Raw genomic sequence first — 26,617 nt, 5'->3', positions numbered from 1 at the left:
CCCACTGCTAAATTAAGGACGGCTAGCGCAGATAGCCCTCGTATCTCCTTGTGCGAAATTCAACACAACCCAATCGGACGACATCTGTTAACGTATTACTATTTCAAATAACCGGAAATCTTAACTTAGAAATTAATTAAATACTAACATGTAGCAACTTTATAGTATTTGCCAACAAGAATGATACACATAATTTTCTTTTTTTTTAAACACAAATATATTCTAATATACAAAACAACAATACAATTTATAATAACGGTTATTATTAATACTTATTGCTAATGATGGTTTATATACAACAGTTCTACAAACTTACAAACAATACTAAATCTTATATTTGGTCTAGAAGTGAATGTTTTATCGACGACCTAAGCCCACGACGAGCATATTAATTCTGAACTGATATTGTCACAGCTTGCAAAAGCTCCCTAGCTTGATTGACCTCGCACTGGTTAAAGGTCACATCTGAATCTGTAGAAATAATAACATCAGAAATAATTCACTGAGGGTAAACGGTTTGTAATGTTTGAAATCTGCAAACGTTGCTGGTCAAATTCTAGGTTATTATAGCTTCCGAAGCCTATAGCACGCTGACTGTAGCTGAGCAGAAATATTATCCTTCTATTACTGTCTGTGTCTGTGCTTTCTTATAGCAAAGCAACATCGGGCTATCTGCTGAGTTTACCGAGGGGAATTGAGCTCCTGATTTTAGCATTGTAAATCTGTAGACTCACCGCTGTACCAGCGAAGGACCTGTCATTGTCATTGTCTCTCGGCTTTTATACGAATCACGCAAGACTCTAGAACATTCACCAAAGCGTTTTTGTAAAACGAGTATTGTTGAATCTTAATTCAAGAATATTTTACAAATTTCGAGAACATGCGGGACTTGCGCAATAAACAATACAATACACGTCACATGCAAAACCGAAAACTATAATGAAACAAGCGTATATATTAAAATAAACGTATAGCATTAAATCCGTTACAACAGCTTATAAGCTGTTGATAATTATCAACAGAACCTACCGACAACTCCTGAACTACTTTCGTCTGACCAGTTAGTAAAAATTGACCACTATTGCAGCACATAACAGCAACAAAGATACAAGTTTATAAAAAGATTGAGAACAATACGCAATTCGGTCACGCTTAGCCAAGTACGTTTATATTTGTAAACCAAAATTTTACTTCCTGTTATTGTAGTGTTACAGGATGTTCGGAAAGTCGCTGTGCAGTTTTGTGATCATATTTTATTCAGTCTCTTTCAAGCCAGCAACTGATAGCGGTGTTTAGAAACAAAATAAGAAGGATCCAGGCCTGTATTGATGCCAACGGGGTTCACTTTCAACATTGTTTATAATTGTCACCTCCTGTATTCTATATTAAAACATGTCTGTTAATAAATATGTAAGTGCACAGTGACTTTCCGAATATCCTGTATAATTTAATAAATAATAAATGCGCTCAAGGTAGAACAGAGATATTATTAAAATATTGTTAGTTAGGTATTTAATGAAGTTTCTCTCACACATTATTTAATGTTAATTGTAATTTAGCCAAATGATCTTTTTCTCTCATTGATTATCACAAACGTTTGGTTTTTCCGGCATTCTACTAAGCTATCTATCCACCTAAATATTTTTTTCATTTATGTTTATTTATATTTATGAAGCATTGGAAAATATATTGAAAAGGTTATCAAATACAAACACTACAGAAATGCCAATCACTTTATCGTGTGAGAATGAAGTTCACCAGGGAAAATAGCCCTTGTTGTTTACGCTGTGAATGTTTGTGATCGAACTAATCAGAGATGTTCAAATATGTAAAGGTAGAGGCAGTCATACTATCTCAAGTGGGAATCCAGTCACATATCGAAATACCAAAATGTTGTACCATTAACATATAGAAATAAATGCCCCATGTGAAACGTCACGCCAAAAGACTATATGTTTCAGTAGAAAATGTACTCGAGAATTTGATTAATTGTTTGGAATTTTGTTTTTCAAATTCGCGCAAAGTTACTTGAGGGCTGGTTGTCTCCACTTTAGCAATGTAAGACTAGAGGGAATGCAGCTAGTCATCATCACCCACCGCCAATTCTTGAGCTACTCTTTTACCAACAAAAAAGAGAGATTGACCGTCACTTATAATGACCCCACGGCTGAAAGGGCAACCATACTGCATACCATATATTCCCGACATCAGGAAAAAATAACCAACATTTGGCAAAAACTAGTAACAAAATATGACATTCCAGTTAATACTAAATTTATTCAAAAACCAGGCACAAAACTGAGGTCTATACTATGCAAAAACTACACTGACAAACACAACGCCAACATTATTTAGAAAATACAATGTGATAACTGCCACGACTTCTCTATTGGAGAAACAAGTAGAGAAATGGAAACCAGATTCAAAGAACATAAAAAGTCACCTTCACACGTTTTCGAACACTGCAAGTCAAATAAACACAACATAACCATAGAAAACACTCAAATACTAAATAAAGAAACAAACATAAACAAACGCAAAATTAAAAAAGCCTTACTTATACAACAACTCAAGCCAAAAATAAACCAATACAAAAGAACACCTTTATACCTATATTAAAAATAATATAATAAATAATAATAATAAAATAAATAATATAAAATTATATATTCAAACATCTAAGCCCGCTCTCTACATTCCGACACTCAGTTATGAAACCCCTTTCAAACATGTGGTCAGCCTCCGGTCAGTTAACTCTTTCTTTCTTTGTGAACCTGACGATGACCGAAGAAGGTCGAAACGTTGTTCGCTCCTCTACGTAAAAAAATTTTCACAACCCAAACGAGCCGTTTTTACATATATGTGATACTAAACTTCATTCCAAAATAAAATAGTAATACACAGCGCTGCCATCTTTCACAATTAGAAAAAACAACAATTTAGCAGAAGTGTTTAACCTTCTGGGTTGAACTTGACGACTGGTCAACTTAACACAGAAACAGTTGAAAACCCAACTCTAAATAGGACTGAAATATTTATCCCATCAAGTACTCAATTACACATTGCTATATAGAGGTAAGAAGTAAAACTTCTTTTAGTATGCATAGATACTTTTACGATATTACATAAGTGCCCAAGAACTTCATAGACTTTGTCCAAAATGTTTTGTGTTCTTCTGTGGAACCATGAAATCCAACAGATGAATTATTTATCATATGGATCGTTTACCAGTGCTGTAAAAATAGATGGGGCAATTACTCCAGGACCAAAGTGTACGCAGGCCTCAAAAGTTTGTTTGTTTGTTTTGAATTTCGCACAAAGCTACTCGAGGGCTATCTGTGCTAACCGTCCATAATTTAGCAGTGTAGGACTAGAGGAAAGGCAGCTAGTCATCATCACCCACTGCCAACTATTGGGCTACTCTTTTACCAACGAATAGTGGGATTGACCGTCACATTATAACGCCTCCACGGCTGAAAGGGTGAGCATGTTTGGCGCGACGGGGATGCGAAGCCGCAACCCTCAGATTACGAGTCGCACGCCTTAACACGCTTGGTCATGCCGGGCCGGCCTGAAAAAGAACAGTGGAAGTTACACGTTTCACATACTAGGTAAAGAAATACAAATAATGAAAAAAAAAAAAACAGTGAAATAATATTTGGCATTAATAGAAAATAAGTAATTAGTAATTCAGTCTGGTTCTTATATCCATCTTCAAGCTTCCAACTCTTCTTTTAGAGTCATCTTTAGACTAACTAGCATGTAAAAAGAACAAATATAAATATAACCCTGTAGTGAGTGAATGTCTAGAAAAATAATAATATATCAACGATAGTGAAGTCAATGAGACTTACAGAATTACAACAGTATATAGTTATATTTTCATCGTTTGTTTTGCGTACTCACAGTAAGCTACGTAAGCGCTATTTTCATATTTTTACACTACTCATCACTACGTACCATCAGTTCTTGAGTTACTCTAATCGAAGAGTGGAATTTGATTTTGTTTTGGAATTTCGCACAAAGTTACTCGAGGGCTATCTGTGCTAGCCGTCCCTAATTTAGCAGTGTAAGACTAGAGGGAAGGCAGCTAGTCATCACCACCCACCGCCAACTCTTGTGCTACTCTTTTACCAACGAATAGTGGGATTGACCGTCACAATATACACCCCCACGGCTGGGAGGGCGGGCATGTTTAGCGCGACGCGGGCGCGAACCCGCGACCCTCGGAGAGTGGAATTTGAATCGCAGTTCACATCACAACCAGAAGTTTTAACACGGAATATTTGTATGTGAACGGATCGTGAACAGTGAACCTTTGGATTTACAACCCGAGTAAACTAACTATTTACTTGCTCACGTCTAATTGTTAGTTAAGATAGTAATAATTATTGTTATGAAGAAATTTAGTGAACAATGTCTTATTTTGAAAGTGTTGTTAAACTGTCAAATTCCAGGAAAACGTGTAGTGTAAATAAATACATTTTAATATCACAATCATTAAAGTGTATGTATATATAGTACATAAATCTACTTCAATCGTAATCTTGTTTTCCAACTCTAACTGTATGTTCAGTTTACACTGAATGTTGTACCAAAACTTTACCACTTTTATGAATTTCTTTATTTTAAAAGGTCGGTTTAGGAAGAAAGAAAAATGTCCCCGTTTAAGAGAAGCATCAAGCACATGGCAATGGTATACATAAGTCAACACCTATCGTTATGTATTATTTGAAAATGTTTAAACTATCTTCAAATAGAAAATATTATATTACAATACTGTACATTCTATAATTAGTCCTTATAAAACAAGGAAACGTGCTGAAATCCCAACCATGCAGACCATACATAAATTAGTTGTTAACACCCGTCTTTAAACATTTAACGACAGCAACAGCCGTCATTTCAGGCACTTTCTGAGTTTAGAAAAAGAGTTTGCAGTTAGTAATAGATTGTCGCCACATGCAACCTGTTGTTTCCTATTTCTCTAATATTAGACGTATTTATCAGTACTATTTAACCATTTACACGTCCTCATGATATTGTTTTGTTTCGTATGTTTAATAAGTCGACATATACTACCCGATCAGGTTTTATACAGACAACAACCCTTAAGTTAAAGACGTGAAGTTAATACTAAACAACTTTCTTGCATGAAAAGACAGCGGTCTCTCGTAGGATAATGGGATATTACAAAATGAGTAATGATCCATGGCTTACATGATATGCAGTGTAGACTTGTATGTGACCCCACCTTCTCTAGTACATAGTTCCACTCGACCACCCAGACAAAAAGAATTGCCTTAAAAAGCATCAACATCAGCAATTTATGGTGCAAATTTTCAACGTTAGCAACTTTGATAAATTTAATGTTTCAAACACACCATTTAATGAAGAAAGTGAAGAACTGAAATAAGGTAGACTTCAGGATGTCTCGATTATTGTAAAATAAAACTGTTAATGGCTGTGATGTGTGGATCTGAAGAACGGAAATAAACATAATATACACCACATGAATTGTTAAAATAGGCTGGTACCATAAAAAACAAACCAAAACATTGCTTATCACTTTGCTTTAGATTCAATGCTTCCAAGCTTAGCCTTTATCTTCAGAACAATCGAAAATTGCGGGTGCTTAACCAAAGTTTTTCGAAATGTTATTGTTTGATAGACATTTTCAAATGGGGAAAAACGCAAGCTTAAAGTTTTCTGCGTTCAGTTAACGATATAAGAACTATATTATCTTAACAGTCGAACTACTTCCAAAATTTTTTAACGATATTGATGAGACAAATCAACTACACATAATATAATATTTATAATCATTCAAAGTTTCATATTTGACATGTTTTCTATTCATACTGTATTATATATAATGTACGTCTCATAAATTTAGTTCCATAATCAACATTATTTATTTCATGATATTTATTCTACCACTTATATTGTTACGGCAAGCATTTAGGTTCTCGTAAAAACTTATGTCATAATATATATACTATTCATAGAAAACTGCAATTTACAGATTTTTGTTGACAATCGTCACTGCTTGAAAGATGATATATATTGTACTCATTTTAAGTCTATTAATGATTACTTTTCACTCCCGAGTAGCATAATAAAATATAAAATTGAACTTGTTAACATTTTCATATCAGTTTCAAAATCAGGAATTTATTTTGGTCCGGCATGGCCAGGTGGTTAAGGCACTCGACTCGTAATCCGAGGGTCGTAGGCTCGAATCCCAATCACATCAAACGTGCTGGTCCTTTCAGCGTTGTGGGCGTTATAATGTGACCATCAGTCCCACTATTCTTTAGTAAAAGAGTAGCCCAAGAGTCGGTGTTAGGTGGTGATGACTAGCTGTCTTCCCTCTTGTCTTACACTGCTAAATCACGGACGGCTAGCGCAGATAGCCCTCTTGTACCTTTGCGCAAAATTCAAAAGCAAAAAAAAAAAAATTCTTTTAAAATAAATAATTTTCAGTTTTTTTGTTTTTATACAATTTAAACTAACTTTGAATTTTCTATTGAAATTAAAAAACTTACAAATTTATGAGAATATTTATCGTGCAAAGCCATATTCCTTTCAGAATAAATCATACAAATTACATTTTACCTACATTATGTAAAAAACGTAGATACTCTTAGACTTACTGAGCGTGATTATCAGACATACTTAGGAATTGCTTCCAAGAAATCTATGTTAACATTAGATACCAATAAATATCTGATCAAACTGACGCAATTGTGATGAGATCAAGGTTAGTACTTGCGTTTACCGATTTGTTTCTTTGCCATGATGAAAATAATAGTTGTAAAATTGTCCACTGAACTTTGAATCTTGTTTGTAGTTAAGTACAAAGCAACACAATGGACTATCTGTTCTCTGCCCTCCAGGGGTATCGAAGTCCGGTTTCTAGCCATGAGTTTTGAACCTATATACTACTGAATACACGCTAATGATACTTTGTCATCTTCAGTGAGTCTCAACAATTTTAAAATACATTGACGATCAACTTAATAATATAAGATTTACTATATAACATAAATAAGATCAACTTGCTTCCCTGGTAAACTAGTACATAGTGAAAATGGTAGGTTTGAATGTGAAATGTATCCGAAGAATATAGTCAGACGTTTATACTTTAATTTCATTTTAATTCATCGTTGTTGCAAAATAGTTGGTACGTATGTATATTTTCTAAATGAGTAAGATAATATTAATATGTTCTTCAGTAATAGGCAATAATATACATAATCATTTAGATAAAGTAATAAGAATAATAAATAAATGCAATACAATTTAACATATATTAAATATAAAATCAATTACGTAAGATATTTCGTAAAACTCTAAAAATGATTTAAAAAAAGCTGCTAAGCCTAAGAAGAACTTGCTGTTTGAATTTCGCACAAAGCTATTCGAAAGCTATCTTCTGAAGCAGCCCTAATTTTTAAGTGATAGAATAGTATGTAGTCAATGTTACCCACAGCCAATTCTTAGACTACTCTTTACCAATTAACAGTGAGATTGATTGTCACATTGTAATTCTTAGATGGCGGGAAAGGCGCGGATGTTTTCCAGATTGCAAGCTGAGTGCTCTAATCAATGGGTCATGCTTTTTCAGTTTTTAATAATTTTATAGTTAAATTATAACATTAGAATTAAACATTAAATACTTATTCTACGGTCATATATTGTTGTTTATATAAAAGATAAAACATAAAACAATGACATCATCAATAAAAAATTCCAATTTTAGTAAAAAAATTTTCGTTTAAAAAAAATATATATATATACTTTTTAATTGAAGTTTGGTTCACCAGATAGACATCTAGAAGCAATATATGAGTTGTTTCTTAAAACAAAGTAACGTACCTCTCAAAATCACTATTATACGTTTTCGAAATACAGAACATTTCTGTAGAGTAAAGATTCTTTTTTTATTTATTGTAGCACTTTTGGAGTCGCGTTTCAATATAACAACACAACTGTAAATGGTTAATAGTGTTTACAAAAGTTCGATATAAATTTCCTATATCCAAATTAACACAGAGTTTATTGGTTAAGCTTTTAAAAGCCTATTCTTTCACTAGAAAATGCTCTAAATGAGACCAAACATTCTCTTTTATTCAAGAGTGAGAAGCTTATTCCCAGTATTTCTTGCATATTAACAGCTAAAGATAGTAAAAATTGATTAAAACATCACTTTTTAAGAACTGTAGATTTTATTTATACTAACCTGTGATTACTGCCGAGAGACGATTTTATTAAATTTTGTTCACACATTATTGAGAGTTAAAAAGAATTATTTAAAGCTTTTTTTTCATTATTTTCTTTAAAAAAGTGAAGAAATAAGATATTATCCTATTGATTTAATTTCAATGCTCGTGCTATGTTGAGAAATAACAAGTATTAATGTTTGTGAACACTCACGGGTAACATATATATACATATGTACACAACATATACGTTTCTCTGTAAAATGTTTTATAATTGTGATAGTATTAGATAATATAATGTCTTCTATCTCTCCCCCACTGGGACATCATTAAATTAATGAATGTATATCGTTAAATCCGGGACTTCAGTATTCGTTATGGACACTGTAGATAGCTGAGTGTGACTTTGCTCTAAAACAAGCAACATTTTTTCTAAATGTTCTTATTTTACAAACTAAGACTAAAATACTATTTTTTAACCTTGCATTATGTAGAAATCACATTTTAGTACATCTTTTCACACTATGATGTAGTTGTGAATAAACAGAACATTTTTTGTATGTAAAAATAACATTAAGTGTACTGCTAAATAACACATTTCCTTTCCTCCCTTTTACTACTGTCAGTTTTAAGTTATCTTCTTTGTGCGACACACATATCCAAGTTAAACTGTTATTTAAGTGATACATGATTTTTAAGTAAAAAACTCCGAGTAACAAATTATAATGTTTTTATATCATATTTTGAGTGTTTGATGTTTATCATAACATATTTTAACAATATCTGTATTTTGAGCTTCTGACTGCAACTAAATAAAGGCATTGTACCTGTTATATTATGTAGTTGTTAAACCAGGTTCAGAGCCCCCTTTGTTGACTCAGTGATAATCCTGAGGCCTCATAATGCTAAATATTGGGTTTCGATACCTGCGGTGGGCACAATACAAATAGCCCACTGTGTAAGTTTGTACTTATACAAAACATTGCGTGTAAAGTCTGCTTAATCGGAAATATTAAAGTTGGTCTCTGGGACACCATCCTTCTTTTTTTGTAGGAACGATTAATCAATACATTTCTAAATAATAATAAAAATATTAGTGAAATCGGGACCCACATTTACAGAACTGGTATAATGTAAATTTAATACTTTAACTATTGGTTTGCACTTTTTCAGTTTACTAGTAATTGCAAACTTAATTTTTAAACCAAATTACGAAAGGTAATTAGTGTACCTTCTTATTTACGTGCTCTAATGTAAGTAAATGTCAAATTTGGGGTCCACTTTTGAGGAATCTACGTAAAAATGGTTCTCAAAATATCGAGGTGAAAGGTTTTACCTCTGTACAAACCTCGAAAACATTGGCTTATGGCCACATTTACAGGGCCGCTATAATGCAAAATTAATAGTTGAGGTACTACATCCTACTGCCAGTTTAACAATCACTACTGTTATAATGTAAATTTAGTTTCTTTAACCAAGTTACGAACGGCAGTCAGTAGGCTTACTAATTTACGTGCTCTGATGTAAATCAAGGCCTATTTCATACTGATAATTTTTATAAACGTACAATAAAAAAACCCTTACTAATAAATAATATTGACAGAAAAAGATACTTAGTAAAAACACATCTATAACTTTTCTCCTATTTATTTTAGTTAAAATAATTGATAAAATAATTAAGTTCGTGAATAAACTTATAAAAGTTTAGTTTGTTTCTAGTTAAATACAAAGTTATGCAATATCTGTGCTCTGCCCACCATGAGTGTTAAAATACTGTTTTCAGCCCACTGACTTACCGTTGAACTATTGTTGTCTGCAGGTTTAGAGAAAACTTTAAATCTGTGTTCAACAACATTCGAGAAAGACGAATGAGACTAAATTTCAATAAAACATTCACATATATGTCTATGGCATAAGCAACACAATTAATATGAAGATACCTATCTAAGTTAGATATGTATCATGTTTATTGTTATATATTTTATATGCTTATAAAGGAATATCTAATTTTTACGAATGTTCAGGATTACACAATTTGCAATTTCCCGATGTTCCATTGGTTTGGAATCCTGTGTAAATTAAATTATATTTTTATGTCGTTCAAAAATTCAAACTGTGTGGATAATTTTGTTTTTCTTGAATTCGGTTTATTTATTCATCACGATGTTAAGCTCATCCCGGAAAAAACAAATGAACTGTAAGCCATATTGTTTTTCTTGATGTTTGTCATCATCGCTGATGAAATGAAAATTTAAAGTTGTTCGACTTTTTCTGTTCAAAGACACCAAAGCGGGTTTATATATCAATTGGCATTCCTCGACTGAAACTCAGGATCGTTAAAACTTTTTTATACAGGTAAAAATAACTGTTCCAGTGATGACATAAGCTTTCCAACAGAAAACCAAACTTTCCTAAAATAAAATGTCATTAATGAAATGTTTGCCTTAAAGGTTTACAATAACAAAATGTTTTATTCTTCAAGTTCTAAATTTTCCGACACAAACGTTCCAGATAAAATATGTTATTATTAATACCTATCACAACTTATTATATATGCTAGAATTTATTGCAATTTGTAAGATCTTATTGAGAGAAATAGAACACTAATAAATAAACTTTTGATAAAAGTTTTCTTTCAATAAATTGTACACTACATTTCTTAAAGCACAATTTTTTTAAACTGCGATGTATAACATTAACAATTTTGCCACATTTCATTCAGAAGGTATTACAAAAATCTTATAAATTAACATAACAGTTATCATGGCCTTCTTTATCATGACCTTAAATTGCATAACACAAACCTAAACATTTAACCTCTCAGTTGTATCCTCATAAATGTATATATTCAAACACAAGTCTAAGTATATAACTTTTTACACCTATAATTTTATTCAAGTACACTAAAAGTTATGCTGGACCAATGGTATGGGCATTAATTCTGTATACATCACATAATATACAAGGATGGGACAAAAAATGGCCCCTATAAAAATGTTGTTAATTTGTTATATCTTTTGTTGGATAACAGAAAAAAATATTATTGGCTAACTGGAGTAAGAAGATCTAAGCAACTAAAGCAGGTGCACAACACATTTTATTATAATATGTAACTAAAATCCCTGAACATTTCTGGTATTTGTAAAAACCAGTGATAAAATTAGGATTTTAGACCATATCTTAACATATTTTGTCGAGTACGTTCTAAAAACATATAGTTTTACATATATTTCTGTTGCTTATTAAATGATATAATAAATTAATAGCATTTTCAAGGGGAGAGAACTTTCTTTCCACTCCCTGTACGTATTCACTGTAGGGTACAAATAACTTCTCCATCGTAAGCTTATGTACTCCAACACAATTTGAAGTATCTATCACACTATAAGAATTGAAAACAATATATGTAATTTCTAACTTTTCTCAAATTCTGTGCAAGTTTGTCATAAAATATTTTTTTCCAAATTAGAGAAGTAGTTACGTCTAGTTTTGTGTCTTCATAAGTCCCTTTTTTAAACTTGGCTGTTGGTAGGACTTACTTTAGCAAGGTTACCCTAAATACGCTAGTAAATTAAAAATAGAACTTGACCAAAAACACTAGAGTTTATCTGTGTACTTACTGCGCTTTGGTTCTGTGAGGCATCTACCTAAAACGTTCCACATACTGAAGATGATGTAACCTTCTTTGTGCTTATTTAAGTTAACACCTTAAATGTAACTAATTCAATACCTATTTTAGCTATTTTTACTACTAGGTTTGTTTGTTTGTTTTTGGATTTCGCGAAAAACTACACAAGGGCTGTCTGCGCTAGCCGTCCCTAATTTAGCAGTGTAAGACTAGAGAGAAGGTAGCTACCAACTGTTACCAACGAATAGTGGAATTGACCGTCACATTATAACGACCTCACAGGTGAGCATGTTGGTGTGACGGGGATTCGAACCCGCACCCTCGGATTACGAGTTGAGTGCCTTAACCATCTGGCCATGCCGTGCCTTAGTATTAGATAAAGTAATTGTATAGCATTAAACTCTTGCATAAATAAAAGGTACGTAAGCCAAACGTGATAAGCACAGTACTTGAAACTTTGCGTGTGACAATTTTGTTTCGGTACTTTACTAAGTAGCCTCAATCTTGTCAAGTGTTCTTGGGATGAGGACCAAAAACACCGTTAATAGCGAAGACACCCAACTGATGATTTAAAGCAAAGTAGTAATATGTTCTTAAACGATGTATTAAATTCCAAAATCGCTTTAATATAATACAATGAACCTCTGTATAATATGAAACAGAACACTTGAATACATTTATAATATTCATTATACAGTTTTTTCTTATTTCTTAGGTTATTCATCAATTTCCTGTAAACATGTGAAATATAAATAATTAAATTTGAACATGAAATGTACATTACAGAGAGGTAGAGTATGTCTAAACGAGTTTCTTTAGTTATAGAAGTTCTACTTACATTAATAACTGTATTAAAAAGCACTTTTATTTTTACGCGTAAAAATTATTTTTTACACAAAAGTTTTTTACATAATTATGTGCTTTTCTCTTCCGTTCATTTCACTCTACCCAAAAATAAGTATTTTAATGAATTATAGTATACGTACCAAATATACATCTTATCTTATATAACCATTCTAATGAGTGTTTGTAAATCTTTTGCAATGAATAAACTGGCTATTTCATTTTGAATTAAGATCACGTTTTGGCATTTGAAGCTTCAAGTTTGAATAACTTGACGACATTTTTTTTTCTTTAAAAGCTATATTGCAAAGCGAGCTATCGATTTTCCATCAGCCTTTAAGAGAAAGTTTTTCTTACCTTGCTGAACATCAAGTAGTTTCTCCTTAATTGGAGTTTAATATCACATATATCGTTGGGAAAGCAGAACTTGATATACCACTGTTTCACAAGAATAGTTATTGGCATTTTAAACATAAGTGCATTTGCATGTAAATGATAGCCTCAGTTTTCATCTCTGAATGAATATAGTAAAAGTTTTTCTGTTTCTTTTTCACTCACAAAGTTAATCCTTAACTAATACAGTAGAATAACCGTAAAAGAAAAGCAATAAAGTATCAAATTGAAGCACTGTGTAAAATGTAAATTATGCAAAATTGGTAATAATTTGAATAAACTATATTTTGAGAAAAATATATTTTATCTTATCAGAAATATATCAAGAATTTACAATATATTGCTATAAATATTATTTGTAGCAATGATAAGCACTGACAAAGTATTAGTTTATTTGGGTTTGATATAAAAAATTACAAAGCATAGATATAATACACAACTAGGAAAATAAAGTAATGTTAAAAGATTATCGTGCGACAGAGAAGAAATACAGAAGAACACCAAATAGGCATAAATATACAGAGCATTAAAAATGTTGTTGATTTCCACAAGTGTTCTCATATAGATGTTAAATAGAAGAGTTTATTAGACTGTCCTGCCACAAGAAAGAAAAGAGAAAGTATGCTTAGTAAAAAAAATATTCCTTGTTAATGTGAACTTAAAGAGTTAGAAGTAAAGTGAGTTAATTTACATAAACATGTGACATTATCCGATAATTGCAACATTAAGCTACATTAGTCTGTACTGACAGACTACACATTACTGTATAATAGTATAAGAAGTTAAAAGAGGTGACCCCTCTAAGCAGCCTTCTAGCTTCCTTTCGGGGAAGTTACCTGCAACATGAAAACAGAATTTTTTTCCAAGCAAATATGATTTAGACGTATATATTTTCATATTATCAATTTTTTTGAACTACCGTGTTTAAAATTATATTTTAGCAACTCAAGAAGGTTAATTATGATTACAATGCACTGATAATTCCTTTTATTTCTTCTATTGTTTTCTTCCTTCTTTGAGTAATTTTCTTGCATGACGGTAAGCCTTCGAAGTTATACGTGAAACGACAATAAGCCTTAAATTAATGTTAAAGGAGTGTGTCTGTGATTTCTTATAGCAAAGCCACATTGAGCAATCTGTTGAGTCCACCGAGGGGAAGGAATCCCTGATTTTAACGTTGTAAATCCGTAGACTTACCGCTGTACCAGTGGGGGACATGTCAAAAAGAATAACTGTCAAAGTTGTCACTACATGACTCAGCATAGCCAGGTGGTTAAGGCGCTCGACTTGTAATCTGAGGGTCATGAGTTCGAATCCGCGCTACACCAAACATGCTCGCTCTTTCAACCGTAAAAGCGTTATAATGTGACGGTCAATTTCACTATTCATTGGTAAGAGAGTAACCCAAGAGTTGGCGGTGGGTGATGATAACTAGCTGCCTTCCTCCAGTCTTACACTACTAAATTAAGGATGGCTATCGCAGATAGCCCTCGTGTAGCTTTGCACGAAATTTTAAAACAAACAAGTTTCACAACAAAAGTCTTAAAAAAAACAGCCGTTTAAAAATTACATTTAAATTTATGTATTTTGTCTCTGACATAGAGTTAAATTGATAACGAATTTATGATTCTGTAGTCATCATCCATCGAATCAGCGGTAAGTTTATGGACTTTAACGCTAAAACCTGGGATTTGTGTCTCTACGGTGTTTAGAACGTAAGTTATTCGTTGAATATCTTTGCGCTAAACTAAGTAAACTATTTTCTGTATAATTTTACAGATTTGGTCAATATTTAATTACAATGCAGTAAATGGCATAGATATAATAAAAGTTTTATCAAATTCTGTTTAGTTTCCAGCTAATATATATTCGTTATTAATAATAATTTTTAATACTGGAATTATAATTATGTTAAAGATAATAATTTGTTAATGATAATTTAAATAAAAAATTCAGCAATAAAAATACCTTTATTTTCTTTATTATTGACTTTTGATGATATACTTAAATTCTGAAATTACTGTTGGCACTGGTATTTCTATTACTTATAACCAGTTAATGTATTTAAAAGATAAATTACTAAACTAAGCAGTAGATAGCAGCACTTTCGCTACTCTCTCAAAAAAAAGCAAGTCGTAGAAATTGCAACTTCAAGCAACCATCCATCTGTTACGATTTTTAATAGCAGTGATGAATTTACGCAAATTTGAAGCATATAAATAAAACCGCTAACTTCAAGTGGGCGATTTAACACTAGGACATTAATTCATCCATTTGAAATTCATAGTTGAATATAACCAACCGAATTATTTTACTTCTTTAAAGAGGTATGAATAACTATTTCAACAGTATACGTTTTTAAGGAACTCAACAGGAAGGCTTATATGAATCTGGTTTAAAGTGCAGGTCTCCACTAACTGCGTTTCATTTTGACATTCGTTTCTGTTCTGGGAAATTAAATTCACCTTGTGAATCACATGTGCATCTGTATGTATGTTTTCTTATAGCAAAGCCACATCGGCCTATCTGCTGAGCCCACCGAGGGGAATTGAACCCGTGATTTTAACGTTGTAAATCCGTAGACTTACCGCTGTACTAGCGGGGGCTGTGCATTTGTAAAACGTAACATTTGCCAATTGAACAGAAACATACGACGAACTTACAGTTTTTTAAAGAAAACGTGTTTTGTCTGTCCTACTTTATTACTTGAAATTGCGGTGTCCCCATATCTAAGATTATTACACTTTAACTTTCAGAAGTTAAAGATTAAATTTTCACATGGTGAGTTAAAACAGACAACATATCCTCTATTGGTACAATGGCATGTATGCGGACTTCTAAGGCACGAAAGCTGGTTTTGATACCCATGGTGGACACAGCAAAAATAACCCATTGTCTAGATTCATGCTTAACTAAAAACAAACAAAGTAGACAACACTGCCTCTTAATGAAAAGTTTAGAATACCTCTGGGAAGAAATTGGTTCAAATCTACAATTCTAGTAATTTGTTTTGTAATCTGAACCCTAGAGCGCAAAGAATTAGATAAATAGAGAAACTGGACACTGTTTAAATAGAAAGGACATTGAACGTAATCTTTATGTGAAAAAAAATTATTGATTTTTTCAAGTAATGAAAACATATGCTGTATAGCGTTGTGCAGTAGAAAAAAGGAAAAAGTTTAGTTACGTTATATATGCAACATCAGTATATAAATAAAATGGGTTGGCGGTTTGTTGCATCCGCTCATGATAGACACTTTTAAACCTGAAATATCGATCAGTATTTCACACCAGCGTATTCATGTAATTCTCTCATTTGTGCCCCCCGCTAGTACAGCGATAAATCTACGGATTTAGAATGCTAAAATCAGGGGTTAGATTACCCTCGGTGCGCACAGCAAATAGTCCGATGTGGCTTTGCTATAAGAAAAAATACAAAACAGACAAACTCTCATTTGTTTGTCGTTAAGACAGGATAATTAAACTGTTATGCAAAAAATGCTTAAGTCAATATTCTTCTTTCTCTAAGACTAATAATTGAAGCTAATGAGAAGAATGAAAAAATATTAAAGTTGAAAGAAGCGTTATGTTATTCTAAATACAGAGTAACGTTCAAGAGAACCGGCTTGAGAACGCATTCTTACTTCAAGTGGGTTTCTCGTCATCATGGACTGTAAAGAAATGTTTCTTCAACTAGAATTGACGAAAACTTGAACAATTAAATGTAGAAAAGCCACATGTTGAAGATGATTGATATATTTAGAAATGCAGAAAATTCAAAGGAACAAAAATAAATAGATTTGACAAACTTGACTTAACATCATTATCATACTTAATTTTTCACATATCGTTGATCAGTTTTTAAATACCAGACGTTTTCAGCTACAAACTGAATTTCGTTTTACCACTGGGCGGCATAACTTCTATTCAAGTTTTGTAAGAAAGAGAGAGTTTGTCTTTTCCATGTTATTCGGCAATTGATGAATAAAATATAATTTAATCCCGAAGTATTTATGGCTATTTAGCAAATAAGATTTAGTCAGGTAATCGGTTAGGTTTCTTGAACTATGGTGAGAGGAGAAGTTACAATTTAGTTTATTTAACAAAGTATGAAAATATTATTATTTGTTAACATAGTTCTTTGACAGACTTTTTTTTTTTGTAATTTCGCACATAGCTACTCGAGGGCTATCTGTGCTAGCCGTCCCTAATTTAGCAGTGTAAGACTAGAGGGAAGGCAGCTAGTCATCACCACCCACCGCCAACTCTTGGGCTACTCTTTTACCAACGAAAAGTGGGATTGACCGTCACATTATACGCCCCCACGGCTGGGAGGGCGAGCATGTTTAGCGCGACGCGGGCGCGAACCCGCGAGTCTTGGATTACGGGTCGCACGCCTTACGCGCTTGGCCATGCCAGGCCATTGACAGACTCACTCTGATGGTGAAGAACATAAAATATGAGAAAGATAAAACTTCTTTTAAAAAGTGAATGTTTTAATTTAAAAATGATATTGACTTAACAAGCAGGTCAAAAACTCCTAAATAGGATAGCTTACCCTGATTTAGAACTGATGATTACAGAAAAGGCAACCAGATAACAACACTGAACTCTTAACTGAATAGTGGTAGTATGGAGTATGGAGTGAGTGCATCAGCTTACTGTGATTCAAATCTTGTAATTTCTGATCTAGAAGCTACAAAGCAAATGTAGTATGTTTGTAATTTAACTGTGTTTTACTAATTATGTTCCTTAACTCGGTCTCAGGATATACAACCGTTTGATATCTAAATAAAAATACAGATATGATACTTTTTAAACTATTTTTGACATCATTGAGGGAATTCAGAATAGTTTAATGTAAATATTTATTTATAGAGAGCACTGACGAAGCATAAAAAGTACAGGTATTTATATTTGTTTATTGATTGATTTATAATAAAACAAGATGATAGGTAACTTTGCCCAGCATGGGCAGATAGTTAGGGCACTCGACAGAGGGTCGCGGGTTCAAATCCCCGTCACACCAGACATACTCGTCCTTTCAGCTGCTGGTGCGTTATAATGTGACGTTTCTCGTTGGTAAAAGAGTAGCGCAAGAATTGGCGGTAGGTGGTAATGACTAACTGCCTTTCCTCTAGTCTAACACTGCTAAATTAGGGACGGCTAGCGCAGATAGTCATCGTATATAGTTTTGCGCGAAATTCAAAAGAAACCGAACCAATCAGTAACTCTAATGAAAGTATATACATTTGTATACTAATTTTGATATGTGAATTTCTGAGCGAAAATGATTAAGTTCACGATATTTCGCTGCGTTTAATTATCATTTAATCTTCTTTGGGTGAAACTGTTTAAATTAAAGACCATATTTTATAGAATCGTTTGACAATTTTCATTTTATCAGTTTAACTTGCAAAACAAATCTATAAAGTAGACATGTTTCTTATAAATGTTTTTTTAAAAGCTACTTAGAGTTACTGTTAAAACATATTTGTAATTTTAAATATTACGTACAACATTACTTTTAAAAATCTTTATTTAAATTTTAAAATGTCCCCTGATTTTAACTACCGAAGAACGCAGTTTAAGAGCTAAATTCCGTCTTTTTTATTTTTATTTCTTTCAGACCAATTTCTGAAACCTTTTCAGAAATATGATTCATCCTGCAATAATATGTAATGCGTAAAATTATAGCATAAGAGATAAAAATCGAAATACTTCAAATATCCTCCTGTTAGGAACATCTTGAATACTTTTTTCCAATGTTAAACATAAAAAAAATATTCACTTTTTTTCTCATGGCAAACCTACTCTGATTGATTACATCATCCATAATTTCCTGCATTGGTGACTGAATAGGTAAAATATATAATTATTCCAGGAAGAGCCCACATTTCAAACTTTCCAGTTCAGTATGACGTCCTTTAAGTTTGTTTAACTATATTGACCTTCGAAATGAGAGAGTAACTATAGACATGCATTTGTAAGAAGGTGGCAAAGAAGCAGTAAAATATTTAATGTTCAGATTGGGACCCTATAAAATATTGCCAGCTCGTTATGTAATATATTCAGGAATTGAATAGTTTACCTATATAATCCTGTTTCATAAAGGCGATTTGATTAAGATTCTACCTAATATTCATTAGCATAGCAATCAATAAGGCAATATTTAAATTATTGTTCCTAAATAATTGGGTTCGATTGTTGTATGAATCTTGAATTACTTGTAACACTACTTAAATTTGGAAAGTGTCTTATTTTTATTAATCTTTTTCCGCTGGAGCTATGACAAAAATATATATTTAAGTAATGCTGATTGGAGCATAGTACACATAATTAGAAATAACAAACTCGACCATTAACTTCAAAGAATCTCACAAGCTTTTTTTTTTTCTTTATGCTTAACGTTTCGGCTTTAAGTTTAAAAAATTTATATTATTTTACTGCTGACTTTGAATAAATGCTGAAAGAAAAGCAAGATTCTACATCAATATAACGAAAACCTAATTTTTTTTTTTCATTTGCTGTTGAACATCAAAATGCCCAAATTTACTCTCTGTGCTGTGCCAATTGCGAGTATCTAACCTTGACTTTTCATCGTGATAAGCCCTCAGAACTGCCTCTGAGCTACCAGGGGCTAATTTTAAACATCTAAAAGGCTTAGCATGAAAGTTCTATTATCAAGATTTTCATTTTCTACCGTGTTACAAAACTAGTAGTTTGATCAACTACTTTATTGATTTAATGTGTGATTTCAAATAATCAACCACCCAGCTAAGGAATCTTTTGACGTCGGGATCCACTACGTTTGAATGATCTGTAGACAAGTTTTTTCAATTTTTATTCAAAATAAGTACTCGCTTTATGATTAAAATGTAAGTATACGTAAAAGAAGCGCATTTTATTGGAGACTTGTACAAACAGAGTCTGATTTAAAGTTTTTGAATGACGTTTTGAACAGCTGGCGTAGGTCTTCGTCAAGTCGTCCAAACCCTCAATGAAACGAGCATTCCTCACAAGTCTGCAATCAAGTACAATCTCCTTTATCTAAATTTTCTTCTAAACAAGATGAAAAACATTGTATGTATTTTGAAAAGTTTTAATCATTCAATTTTTGTAGATCGGTCAAATAATAAATTGATTTAATGTAGATGGCTACCACATCAAGAAAGGGCTCTCTTGAGTTTTTGAATAACAATTTATATCCTGGTATTTTATAAAACATAACAAAAGCTCACGCTGAATTGAAAATCGAAACAAAACCACAATCAGAAGAAATGCAGTAAACAATACTTCATCACAAAAAAGTCAAGCCATGTTTCCATAAATTTAGCAGATTATTACTATTATTGCTATTACTATTACTATTATATTATATTACTATTATTATTATTTTTGAGTTTTTCACATTTATTAAGTTTGTGAGTCACAACAAAGTGGTATTTTCCCTACATTTAGCTGTTGTTTTGAAATACTTTGAATCGATGAATTGTTTTAAAGTTAAAATATTACAAGTCTTTATATAGCCTCAATTACTGCACATCGTAAGGGAAGATTTTATTTTAAATTGTTTTTCTTTAATAAATTTTCGCTAAAATTTATTTACAAACAGACTGGGATGGGTAATGTATGAAAAGCGTTAATCGTAAATGTCCGGTTACCTATAAACTAAATTCAATTTTAACAAGTTATGTTCTTTATGGATTTGAAAAACTTAAATGTTTTTTTTTTATTCTAGTGAAACATCTTTCTCTAACACATAGAAAGAGTAAAGTGTGTAGCGCCTGGAAATGTAGATAACCGAATCACACATTACTGCAAATATTAAAACAAATAAAAAGCCTGGCAGTTTGAAGAAAGTATAATGCAATAAACTATCACTAGGTGATTTAAGTAATACCGTCCTGATGTATGTAAAATGATTGCACCAATCAAATGTATGATACTTCGAGAAGGAATTTAAAGTTTTCCATTTGTGATTCTAAAATGAAAAAAAAACACAAAATGATATGTTAAAGCCTTCTCGATTTAGTGTAAAAAATGTGTTCCCTCTTAAATAGTATTCGTATAGTTTAAAGAAAAGCACGAAAGTGTTAAAAGTGACAGGAATTTCTCCAGTCTCTGAATAATAAAGCACATCTTACTTTTTCTACAACTAAAAATAGCTTAAACCTCATACTAAGTTGATTTAGTTTATACAGAGGCTGAAAGTAGTTTTATTCAAAAGTGGCAGTCAAACTTCTAAAGGTTGCTAAATCCCGACCTGTAAATCCCGCTTCCCTTTACGTAATTCCTCAGTCTGCTTTTAACCGATGCTTTAATCTTTTATCTTTTTCATTATGGTAAAGTTTGTTTTCCAAGTCGTAAATTGACTTGCAAATGAAGCAATGAATTTAGTCTTTAGCAAGACCTTGTTCCGAACTATTGAGATGGTTTTACAAAATTGAGCCATAATCTAAATAACTATACTAATCACTTCCATTCTGAAGCTCACGTGAGAAAGAAACAATACTTTCTTTATTATATTTTTTACTGTAAGAATAAGAATGAAAAGCAGAATAGATACGCCAGAACGGCTAATTCAGAAAGGACAATGTCTAAAGAAGACTATTAAATCAATAATAAATAAGTTATTTTTGTCGTATTTTTCGTATTCTATTTGATTTTCTGACTGAAATTCTACTAATCTTTTATTTCTTTTTTAAATCTATTTCTTCCTTTCTTTTAGCACTATAAAAATGGCAATTTTAAAATGAACTACACTTGATACGAAAGTAAGCTAAATAATCATGTCACAGAAACCCTTGATGTATAGCGATAGGGAAGACAGCCAGATGCCACTAGAGCTTTGTCCATCTCTTTCAAATGAATCAAGAAACTGACTGTAACTTTTATAACGTGTCTTGCCATGTAGAAAGAAAATGTTACAGGTTTCCCATAAGGGTTATTCCTTTATGAAATGGTCTGCCACGGCCAGGTGGTTAAGGCACTCGTCTCGTAATCCAAGGTTCGCGATTTCGAATCCCCGTCACACCACTCGTAGAGGCGTTATAATGTCGTGATCAATCCCGCTATTCGTTGGTAAAAGAGTAGCCCAAGAGTTGGCGGTGGGTGGTGATGACTATTTGCCTTGCCTCTAGTATTACACTGCTACATTAGAGACGGCTAGCGCAGATAACCATGGTGTAGCTTTGCGCGAAATTCAAACCAAACCTTTGTGAAACTTAAAATATACATTTTATTTACATTATGTATTTTAACCATTATTAAAGTTTAGTTTCCTTCTTTTATGTGGTAATAATTTCTGAAATTCTGATTTTATAATAAATGAAATATAGCAAAAGGGTACAGGATGAGCCAAAGTTTGTTAGTTTGTTGTTAAGCATGAAGCTATGAAGTAGTTTACCTATCCATTGTTACTATAGGGATCGAACTTCGATTTTGAGCGTTATTAACTCTCAAATTATTAGCTAAGCCAACAAGAGCCTTTTACAAAAACAAATAAAGCATTGTATATATTAGTAATTAACGGCAAGTACTCATCTGTGTAGAAAACAAGTAATAAACGCTGTTTCTACAATGGAAATTGAAACCACGGATTTTAAGTCCGTTATATTAACACTAACCCACTGGCGGCCAAATAATAAACAATCGCACAGTGTCAAGTTCATAGTATTTTGGTGTTCAATAAGAGCATGAATTAACTTTTAGATCATCCCATGTAATAATAGTTTTACAGTCTTAAACTGAATATTCTTTTTATTTTTCTATTACAGCAAAATAAACATAAACATAACGGAATAAATGGCGATATTGTGTTCCTTATTTTAGTAAATATTATTCGAAAATTCAACACAATTTCAATGACCCAGAATTCCATTCAGACAACATATGTCTTATTCGTGACAATAAATTTCCTAATCTACACGTAGTAGTGAAAATAATTTAGCTATACTTCTTCAACTTCTTAAATTCAACAGTTCAGAGGTTACTTGGATCTGTTGCTGAGGAAGTTAATGTAATCAAATGCAACAATGTAGTTGGTACTTATGTTTTGATACTAAGAAAATTAAAGAAATTAAATGGAACAAATCATGTGCTACTTAAGTTTGTTTACTAGGAGAGCTAAAGAAACCAAATTTATATATATAAGTAATCGCCTTTGTAAGTTATTTCCCTACAAATGAAATCAGGATAAAAGGATGAACAAAATCGAAACGTAAGAATTCATCAGCTTATGAGAACATTTTATAACATATTTTTGACGTTTCAGAGACAAGATAGTTAATTTTTACCATGATCAACAGTTGCATGTCCACTCTGAGTCGTAATTAAATTTACAATATGTATACTGCAAAGCCTGACAAAGTGTTTGTTTTAAACTTCATGCAAAGCTTCACGAAGGCTATCTGCGCTAGCCGTCCCTAAATCAGCAGCGTAAAACTAGAGGGAAGGCAACTAGTCATTACCATCCATTACCAACTCCTGGGTTACTCTTTTATCAGCAAATAATGAGATTAACTTTCATATTATAACGCCTCCATGACTGAAAGGGCTAACATGTCTTGTGGGACAGGAATTCAAACCTGTGATCCTCAGGTTGCGAGTTGAGCGCCCTAACAATGTGGCCATTCCGGATCTGACTAGATCGAAGGCAGTTAGTCATCACAACCCACTGACAATTGTTGGGCTACTCTTTAATCATCAAATAATGCCCCCAGGAATGAAAGGTTGAGCATGTTTCATGAGATAGGGATTCGAACCCGCGACCATTTGACTGTGAGTCGAACGCTCTAAAGACGTAACCATGTCTTTACCCGGCAAAGGGTCGTTGTCCAAAAAGCAACTGAGGATAAAATAAAATAAGCATTCAATTACTTATATTTTGTGTTTAAAGATCTGGTTCATCTGTTTAATTGCTACATACGACAAGGATGTTAGATATTATAGGCTTTTATTACATAACATTTTAATTTAAGTTATATTATTTCTATTACACTTTTATGACAATAATTTAAAAAGATATAACTAACACTGGCAATGTTTTTACTTGTTATCATTGAAAATTGAATTTTTAAATCTTCTGCCATGTTTGTAAATAAAGTACCTTTTTAATGCCAGGTTGTAAAACTAAAAATAAAAACAAAATTACAATTTTATCAGGAAATTTAAACTGGAACATTCCTTCATCAGGTTCGTGTACGACCTAATGCATACAGTTTAGTAAATCAGGAAAACTAAGTGTTTTCCGTAGTTTACTTCCACTATCACAAAATCTATTTCGGCACCTTGGTGGCATGAGTGTGCCATAAAAGTGACGGTCAACTTTCCACTTTTCAGTTATATTTGAAAATCAAAACTGTGAAATAGAGAATGATTATTCCTAAAAATCATTTTATTAATTTTTATTTTCAAGTTTCTACGTTATTCTTGATGTTAATCGATTTGTTGAGAAGGTTAGAAAATAATTGGTCACCTTTTTGAATATTAATTTTATTATTGAAAGTCTGTTTTGTATTGATAACATGGGAAGATACTTTATTTGGAATAATTTCAAAAGAAAAAAAGATAGTGAATACTGTTTTTTTTATTACAAAATGGTATTTTATCAAAGTAAATTATTTGATATATATATCATATATTTCTCTCCCTATAAGGGCATCCGAAAACTAAAATACCATTTTGTTTAATAATATTACGTTTTCTTTTACAAAACACCATTGTTGTTTTGAGAAAAATAAAAACGTCTGAGGGTTTTATTGCACCCTTGAGTTGTTTTGTTTGTTAGAGCTGTTTTTGTCTTCTGCTTCTAGCCTAGAACAAACTTTATATACTTTTTCCCTTTCGTTCTCTTTGTAATAGAAGATCGAATAATGATGTTGTTTTTACAAAAGTAAAAAGGAGTAGGAATTATAATTAAGGGGAAAATGAGTAGGCTAGAGAAACAACCAAACAATAGATTAAAGCTACCCACAAATAATTATGAATTTCTCTTTATTACTTGTTGACATTACTGACTTTACATCAACTAGATATCCTGTGAAGCTCACACACCTAATTGTCAAACTGTTTCTATAATTATTATTTAATTCGTTTCACATAATTTGAGAGAATTCCGCTGGTACAGCGGAAGTCTACGGAGTTGAAACACTAAAATCAGAGATTCGATTCCCCTCGGTTGACACAGCAGATAGCCCGACGTGACTTTACTAAAAGAAAAATAGAAATACAAACTCTGAGACGTGGCAAAAAAACTGTTCTTAGCGGAGTTCGACTACAAAATATATTTCTGGTTTTCTTTTGGAAACACAAAAACAACAAAGTGGGCTCAATGTATTGTGTCTATTGCAGATATCTAACCCGAAGTTTTAACCTTATATGTTCACAAACTTAACGCTTACACCCCAGGGGACGTTGTTTCTGAAAGTCATTTGCACACTTCAGTCAAAGACGTTTATGTTCAATTTATCTTGCTGAGTCTATATATAGATGTAGTAAATTTATTTTATTTGACGAAAACATAGTAATGTAAATAAAATGTCTGTCTAAAATGCGTAAAAAACTTACAGAAGTAAATACTGGGATTTATAACTATGTTGCATTTTTTATTTCTGTTATATAGCTTATATTGATCATGTGTTATTAAGGACCAAAAACATCATGGTCCCACAAGTATGTTTTATTAAGGACCAAAAACATCATGGTCTCACAGGTATGTTTTATTAAAAACCAGAAACATCATGGTCCCACAGGTATGTTTTATTAAGGACCAAAAACATCATGGTCCCACAGGTATGTTTTATTAAAAAACGTGTTGATAAATATGACGTAATCCATATGGATCTCACCAGCAACCTTAGTATTAAGTCGTATGTTTAAATATTGATATTCTGGAAACGAGGGATACTTTAGCACCATTTTATATATCGACACATTAATTAATTTATTTAGTTTCCTAAATTCAAACTTTTGCGTCCTCATTCGTGGAAAGTGGACAACAGCAGAACAGGAGATAAAGTGCTAAACCTTAATCCTGTGACAGCTACACGTAGTAACTTCATACAAAAATATCGGTCGTAATCATTACTTCATTTCCTTTCAGTTCAAACATAACAATAGTTTAACCCACTGGAATACGGACACGGAAAAATTAATTCCATATTACAGTAGAATCACGCGGACTGAATTCAACAACTCACTTGATAACAAACTCCCCAAACTTAGGACTTACAAGATATTACAACAGAACGATTGTTTGTCATCACTGACCTACCATAATGTCGTAAAACACACATCAGACATGTCGAGAAATATGAGGAGGGCAAAAGTAATAATTTGTATAAAAATTTTTAAGATGATTTTTGACAACATGGCTTTGTATGTAATATATGTAGGGGAGAATTGTTAAAATGTTACCAGTAAGAATTAAAAGTTCATACAACTCATATATTACAAATTGTGCCAGTTTTTCTTTTGTTATTCATACCAGTAACATTATAACTTGTGTAAACATTAAAATTAATAT

Source organism: Tachypleus tridentatus, chromosome 1, assembly GCF_004210375.1.
Source record: "Tachypleus tridentatus isolate NWPU-2018 chromosome 1, ASM421037v1, whole genome shotgun sequence".
Lineage (NCBI taxonomy): Eukaryota > Metazoa > Arthropoda > Merostomata > Xiphosura > Limulidae > Tachypleus > Tachypleus tridentatus.
The sequence above is the reverse complement of the archived record's forward strand: the minus strand, read 5'-3'. Positions refer to the sequence as shown.